Source organism: Gossypium raimondii, chromosome 9, assembly GCF_025698545.1.
Source record: "Gossypium raimondii isolate GPD5lz chromosome 9, ASM2569854v1, whole genome shotgun sequence".
NCBI classification, from domain to species: Eukaryota; Viridiplantae; Streptophyta; class Magnoliopsida; order Malvales; family Malvaceae; genus Gossypium; species Gossypium raimondii.
The window spans coordinates 11,425,760-11,434,482 of record NC_068573.1 but is presented as its reverse complement, the minus strand read 5'-3'; the positions used below and the strand labels follow the sequence as shown (position 1 = coordinate 11,434,482).

Genomic DNA, 8,723 nt, shown 5'->3' with positions numbered 1-8,723 from the left:
TAAACTTATATAGCTTAGTAAGTCTTTAGCATAACTAAAATATATACGAGTCATATAATTTCCTATGTACATTTATTGAAATCACAAATACCACATATGATTACTATTTAAACATTTGCTATCCTTAGATCATTTTATTGGTAACCAAATATTTGTACTTATTTGAATGTATATAACCAAATGTATGTATATACTTATCAAATAATTATAATCGAATGCATATATACTTATCAACTACTTATAACCAAATGCATATACACATCAAATGTATACAACCAATGCATATATACCTATCAAATACTTATAATCGAATGCATATACACATCAAAGGTATATAACCGAATGCATATATATACCTATCAAATTCTTATAATTGAAAGCATATACACTTCAAAGGTATATAACCGAATGCATATATATACCTATCAAATACTTATAATCGAATGAATATACACTTCAAAGGTATATAACTAAATGCATATATATACTTATCAAATAAGATGTAAATAACACATACTTAATTATTATAATTTTATAATTCATTTGTTGTTTTTTTGACAAAGAACTTACTAAACACATATTTTAAATGATTCACCAGCATATAGCCTGCTAGGCTTGAAGCCTGACTCAGAACACTGGCATTAAGCCTGCTAGACATTAAGTCTGAAAAATTCACCGGCATTAAGCCTGATAGACATTAAGTTTGAAAAATTTCATTGGCATTAAGCCTGCTAGGCACAAAACTTGAACATCACAGATACAAAGATGATTCCTGATATAATTCTTAATAGCAAACACATGTTTGAAACATTTATGTACAATTCACACATTAACTTCACCTCAAGAAGTTTGTAATCCATATTCGAATCTTATAAATATTTACAATTCATACTTTTAATTCAACTCAAGTACTTGTATATGTATATACATCTATTCGAATCACACACATACATATGTAAAATTCATACCTTTAATTCAATTCAAGAACTTATACATGTATATACATATATATTTGAACCTCACATATACATATATATATATTTCATACTTTAATTCAATTCAATAACTTATACATGTATATACATATATATATTCGAACCTCACATATACATATATAAAATTCATACATTTAATTCAATTTATATACTTTTAATTACAGCTCATCAAATATACAATAGATATACATGTATATATGCTAATTCAATATCATTAAATTGCTAATAGACTTACCTCAGACAGTGAAGATCGAAACCGGGCGATTAGTCGACGACTTTAATTTTTTCCCGATCTAACTCTGATTTCTTTGATTTTTGATCTTAATCTAGCTATGGAAATGCTGAAACTTTAAAAAGCCATGGATGGGTTCTTCATGTTCAACATTCGGCTAAGAAAGATGAAGATATTCATCTTTTCATTACTTATTTTAATTATATATTATAACTTACCAAATGACTAAATTAACCTTATTATAATAAATATATATAACATATATAGTAAGGTCAATTTTTTCATATGCTGCTATCTATTTCATGGTCTAATTGCTTCTTAACTCCTCCCATTTTAAAAGACAACAACAATTAGGTGCTTTTAGATTTAAACCCTAAAGTTCCATTTTACGCGATTAAGTCATTTTATCAAATTGAGCACTCAAACGATCAAATTTTCATACGAAATTTTCACACATATTAATTCACATACTGCAAATATAAAAATAATATTAAAATATTTTTCTGACTCAAATTTGTGGTCCCAAAACCACTTTGTCTGATTAGGGTCAAAATTGGGTTGTTACATTACTAGTGATGGCTGAGCGAGAAGGCACCTTACTTCTGATGCAAGTTGTAAGATGTGTGGAAATTTGACAGAAACCATTAATCATGTTCTGAGGTTTTGTTCCCTAACTGTGGCGACATGGCTGGTGGTGATCAAACTGAATAAAAGACACTTTAACATCAACCTAAAGGATTGGTTTGATATTAACCTATTAAATCTCGATTTTTTTGCTTGCAATCCTATTGTTTGACCAACTCTTTTTGGTGTCACTTGTTGGCATTTCTGGATTAGAAGAAATAATTTTGTTTTTAATGCAGATTTCATTGAATGTGATAATGTCTTGGATGACTCCAAAATAAAAGAGAAAGGAATAATAGCTTGGACAAATCAATTTGTAGTTATTCGACCACAATTGCCTACCTCTACTACCTGGGAATACCTCAACTAAAGTTTTCTCAATTCACCATAAGAGTTGATATCTTTCAAGGAGAAGATATGACATTTACAACTCTATCTTTTTCTCAATACTTAGATAGAACCTTTCTCCCTAACTTTTATGGCTAAATTAGAACCCTTTTTAGTTTTGAAGGCTCAACTAAAACCCCTCAAATTTACAATTGGTGATAAGATGAATGAAGAAAAATGACAACTTCTATGAAGGTGATTTTTGCAAGTATGAGCTCTAAATAAAAAGATATGTGGATCATAAATGATTTTACACTAGCTTTTAGAGAATATTTACAAGAGAAAATGAAAGAATAATGATTTGAAGAATTTGCTTTTGAGCTTTAAGCTTGAATGAACCCAAAAGGTTGATTTGCTCTGTACTGCATGTAGTTGTTGTTCAGTCCAGCTCCTTGGTTACTCCATGAAAAGTTTGGATTGTTACGCCATGAATGATTATAGAAGTGGTCCTTGCCCACTTCTATTTTGGTGTTGATTCCCTACATAATACATTGACTTGAAATTTGATGGATAATTCTCGAAAGAATGATTGCCCCCATAATATACACAAGAAACAACATCAAAATTGACTTGGTGGCTGAGCTGCAACATGGTTAAAATAATTAGTAAAGTGTTTCAACATTGTGGAGATATAAGATACTTGAGCTGAGAGTGAAGTGAGGGCATCTACTTCATGAACTCCTACTACTCATCTTCCTGAAGCTGCTCGATTTATTGACCATTGGTAATTGTTACTGGCTATTGACTCAATGATCTCGTAAGCCTCATTATAAGACTTCGACAAGAGAGCACCATTCGTAGAAGCATCTACAACCAACCTTGTGTGTGTGTTGAATCCATTATAAAATGTCTCCAATTGGATGCAATGTGGAATCCCGTGGTGAGGGCATCTACAAAGTAACTCTTTGAATCTTTCCTATGCCTCGTATAAAGATTCGTCATCCATTTGCTAGAAAATGGTAATCTCATTTCGCAACTTATCATTTTTGCTAGGTGGGAAATACTTCACCAGAAAGTGTTCTGCTAATTCTTGCCATGTAGAAATTGAATTGGTTGGTAATGAAATAAGTCACGCTCACGCTCTATCTCATAATGGGTATGGAACCAACTTCAATCTCAATGCATCTTCGGTTACACCTGTTATTTTAAAAGAACTACTCACCTCCATGAATAGTCGAAGGTGAAGGTGTAGATCTTCTGTGGGCATACCACTAAACTGTCCCATTGTTTGAAACATTTGGAACATCATAGGCTTCAATTCAAACTGCGGTGCCTCGATGTCCGGTCTCCTAATTCCCAAATTTAACTCTTTAAAGAGTGGCGCAACATACTGCCTTATAGCACGATCCTTATCATCAGCAATAAGGATTGTATTATAAACATTAGCGGCTCCATTCCGTTGAACGTCATTTTGATTTTCAAGGTACATTTCTGTGGCTTGTCTCTGAGTTAATCTTTCTCATCTTCTTTTTCTAAATGTACGCTCGATTTTAAGGTCTACAATAAGTAAATCGATGACTCGATCTATGCTCATAAAACCTAAAAATAAATCACAAAATTAATTAATTAATTAATTAAAAATAAATAACCAAATTTTAATAAATAATTTCACAAATAATGATTAAATTAATAGTCACCGACAACGGCACCAAAAACTTACAACTCGTAAGTTTGTGCAAGTATACACAGTCGTTATCAAGTAATAAGTATAAGATTTATCATCTCCATAGGGACTATACATGTTAATCAAATAATTGCAAAATTAAATATTACAAGTTGGTAAGAAAACACAATAATTTTATGTGATGGATAGCATTAATATTAACTAAATGCAAATGAATTAATCTAAATGCAATGAATGAGATGAGATGGTTTCGCAGCAAATTCATAAGCTTCAGCAATAATAACATGAATGAGCTAGAATAATTACAATATTTAAATTAATTCATTTTTCATCAGGCTTAACAATGTCTAGAAAATATTCTATTGCAACTCAATCTTTCATTAACTTGAAACCAGTTATAAGTCCTTTCGGAATCTTATGCTTAGAAAAACAAGCATACTACCGTGATTATATTTAACTAAGGGTTTCTTAGAGTTGTGTGAAGTAATAGGGACGGATTATGTTTGAAACAATTTAATCATACAAATCTGAAAGTTATGCAAGGTAATAGAGCTCTCTCGAGTTATTATGAACCTTTAATTTAATAGGGCTAGGATCTAAATTAAGCATGCATCTTTCAATTATTGTGTCCATTAATCGCCATTTGGCTAGGATTGATCAACTAATTCTAATGCATTCAGTCACATTTTAATGAATGAAATACATGCATGAGTTTAATTGAAAGCATGAACGATTGAGGCACAGACATTATAAACATGGATCAAATAAACTTTGTCAAATTAATGTAATCATTCTAGCCGAAACAAAATTAAGCTATCATTGTTAATGAAAAAACATTAAAACAATTTGCGAACATATTGAATAACTAAGAACAAAATAAAGATAAGGAAGAAGAAACTTTGAATGATTTCGGCTGTCCTCCAAAAATTGGTGCCGTGGCTTTCTTCAATCCTTGTGTTTGGTCCTTCGCAAAATGCTCATCAAGGTGGCTGGCCAAGAGAGAATTTTCTCAAGGAATCGCTAACTAAGGGGAATGGGGAGAATGAATGCATTTATGCGTGAAAAGGAGAGAAAATGAACTAGTGAAGAATGAATAATGAATGAATGAATGATGGATGAATGATATTGGAATGAGAAGTGGTATTTATAGTAGAAGAGTGACATAAGAGTTTGCTAAAAATAGCTTGAAAGATCCCTTGAAATGCTCCCTCTATTGGTCGACCATGAAATGTGGAAAGTGGCTGATTTTTTTCCTTGATTTTCTTGCTTGATTCTAACTTGATTTGTGCTAGGGGTTGGACGGTTTCTTAGGCAATATTTAGGAACTGATTTATTATTCTTTCCTAAGTGCAAGGACCTCCAAATAAATCTTCCAAAAGTTGATTTTCGGGCTACTCTTGATGCTTGCCAAATTTGGGTTTCTCTTCCCTTTGATGGACATTTTTTTAACCCAATTCAAGACACAATCAGATTTCTTTTTAGCAATCAACTTCAACTGGGTCAAGGTAAAATTTCTAAACCCAATCATGCTTTAGCTGTTCATATGATTTGTTAATGTGTGACATTTAATTTTCTCTAATGTTAGTCAATTCCATGGTCCCACTACAATATATTAAGCAGTTTATTAAACATGTAACAATATAACTTAATTTTATGCAAAATTAACTCTACAAATTAATAAAATTACAAACTTACTAAAATCATGTTCGATGTCTTAATATGAATTAAATTCATATAATTTGATAAAAATATACTCAAAATTTGCTCAAATATTAAGTAAAAAGATGTTAAATAAGTCTATATAATTTAGAGTTATCACCTTTCCCTCTTGGGGTTAGGCTCGGTATTACTAGGGATGTTCGAGGTAACATTGTTTTGCAAGGCTTGAAGGATTTGATTTACTTGACCTTACATTTGGCATACATTTTCTTGCATTGAATGCATCCCTTCCTCGAGTTTGCTAACTTTAATGGGCATCGAGGGTCATTGTTAAAGGTGAATTTTCTTTCAGCCTATTGGACCTAAATGTTGCGAAAGTTATTATTAAAGGGCTAGTCGGGGATGGTTAAAGTTGCTTACTCTTTGATTGGAGGTCCCCCTTTCGATTCCTCTCCACTTAAGGTTAGGGTGATCGCGCCACCTTGGGTTATAGGTGTTGAAATATAGGTTGCCTCCTCTATTCCCCATGCAGTTGACCTCAAGATAGCTATTCTCTTGATGATTGCCCTAACTAGAACCTTAATTCTCATTACCTACATGAGCTCCCATGAGATGGGATTGGGTGGGAATGTGCAGTTGATTGGAGCTAAGTTCGAGGTTATTAAGCCTATCAGGGTTTTGTTGAGATTTATCCTCACCACTGATCGCAATCACCACATGTGGTTTAACTCTATATGTGAACCGCTCAGTCGGCCGCATATAAGAATTCATTACCATATATTCAATGAGCTGACAACCCTTAGCATAAGTTTTAGACATGCACACCCCCGCAGATGCTCTGTATAGACTAGACTGTGAATTCCCATGCTTCATACAATGATTCTCCTTCTAGTTGCAGAAAATTGGTGATGTCCGTCCACAACTTCATGGTCTTACTCAAAGGGAAGCACTTGGAAAGGAAATGGTTGGCAAGCTCGTCCCAAGTCGTGATGGAGTCCACCGAAGGTGAATCCAACCACAAGAACGTGCCATCACACAAAGAAAAAGGAAATAACTGAAGACGTATAGCATCATCAGATACATTGTTATGTTTAAAAGTGTCACAAAGGGTGAGAAAGAGTTTAAGGTGTTGATTAAGGTTCTCATTCATGGAGACCTTAAATTGCAAGTTGCTTTGGATCATCTGAATCATGACCGACTTGATCTCAAAGTTGTTAGCGTTAATAGCTGGGTGATTGATACTTCCTCGCACCGTCTCCAAGTTCAACATAAAGTAACCATATAGTGTTTGGTTCTCCATTTTCCTTGATCGAAAAGGATGTGCATGCTTTTCGATGTTTGGGAGCCCTATGGGTGAATCTTCAACTCTAGGATTGTCGATCGGAGGATAAAAAATTGGTGGTTCTATTGGTGGTAGATCTCCTCTTAGAGGTTGACCTTTTCTTGCATCCGCTATTAATCTTTCTGGCTTAGGTTTAAATGGGACTAACTCATTGTTGTTTCGAGGCAATACACCAAAGCTGCAACCACATGAAACACTAATAATTAAAAGAATACCCAATCAAAAAAAAAATAAAGAAAGTGTTGTATTTATACACCTAGCTTTGGCCAATTATCTTCCTAAAAAAGCATGTAATAATCACACAAATCAACTTGATCACAAAAACTCCCCAATAACGGTGCCAACAACTTGATCGTGCCCCAGCATGCGTGCGTCGAGGCTATGAACCGACCCAAATACAATTATAAATACAGCAGTGTACTGCAAGTGTGACAGGTTAGTTGTAATATTTTGAAGTGTTAAAGTGGAACATTTTCGGGTGGTAAGGTGATTAACAAGGAAGATGCATGCAAGCAAGAATTCTAGCTAGCTACTCACTAAATATTATAGTAAGATAATTCATATTCAAGTGGTGATTACATTATTTAACTATCTAACACTAAAAATGACTTAATTGTAAAATAGTCAAAAGTATATTACTAACAATTCAATAGGCAAAAGCGATTGGTTGAATTTCATGTTGTTGATTAATTTTTGGGTTAGGAATTTGAAGGGTTCAAATTCCTAATTGGTTCAATTTTACCTCTCACCCACCATTTTTCCAAATTAAACGATTTATTCAATTATCTCTCAATCTCACCAAACTAAGCTGAGACAACTGAATTGGTTCCCAATAAACTCCCCTCGTCGGCTTACCTATCTAAATATTCATCTAGAGTTGTCAATTCTAGGTTTTAAATTTTATTCTACTTAGTCTAATTTTTAAGATTTAATCCCTAAACCAAAAACTAATCAACCAATATTTCCATCAACTAATCACCATAGATTTAGTTGCTACTCACCATCATCACACAAACATCAGCCAAATACATGTTCAAATGATTCATGAGAGAAAACATAAAAAGTAAAGATAGAGAAATATTAGGGGTTTTAATGGATTTGAAGAAGATGACAACAATAACAATGAGGAAGAAAACACAGCTAAATTTAGTATTTTTACACTTTTGAGAGTAAACAAAGCTAAAATTTACAGTAAAAACTAACAAAACTAACTATTACAGAAGCTAAGCTTAGAAAGGTCAAGACTAAATCTAACAATGAAGAAAAGACTAACAACTAAACCTAAAAGGATGATAAGAAAGGTTTCTCTTTTAAGTTGACAGCTAAAAGTCTTTAATATAGTTGAAAATTCAACCCTAACAATGATAAAATTACCCTTAAAATGTGTGTGTTGAATTGGGCTGGTGTTAGATAAAAGACTACTCCTGTAGCATTTTCCCCCAATCAGGCATCGTTCTCGCGACACCCTCGATAGTGGCACACTCTTGGATCTAGGGTTTTTGATGTCGCAACATTCACAAGCTAGTGTCATGACATCCTTGGTGGTGACCACGATTTCTTCACTTTAACAACATTCAGTGATATCACCACCTTGGAAACTCGGTGTCATGATACAACACCCTCAGTGACGCGACTCTCTCGATAGTAAGCTTCAGGTTGAGTTCTTGTTAAAGTCTTTTACCCTCAAGGCAAACGAAGCTCGGTGTCGCGACATCCTAGCATAAATTTCGCAACACCCATGTCAATTGTAATTCACCTCAAGGTTTGGCTATTTTTATCTCCCTACACCAACTAAAACATACCATTAGGTTCCCGATGACACCATTTTGTTAATTTGGGTCTCAAAATAGGTAAAACCAT

The 8,723-nt window shown here is 33.4% G+C and overlaps 1 non-coding gene across 1 annotated transcript; it reads left to right on the top strand.

Annotated features, from left to right (window-relative positions):
- Positions 1 to 3,110: 3,110 nt before the first annotated feature.
- On the top strand, positions 3,111 to 3,216 carry LOC128032911 (small nucleolar RNA R71). The gene has a single exon (XR_008189251.1). It is a non-coding gene; the product is annotated as a small nucleolar RNA R71 (small nucleolar RNA).
- The last annotated feature ends 5,507 nt before the right edge of the window (positions 3,217 to 8,723 follow it).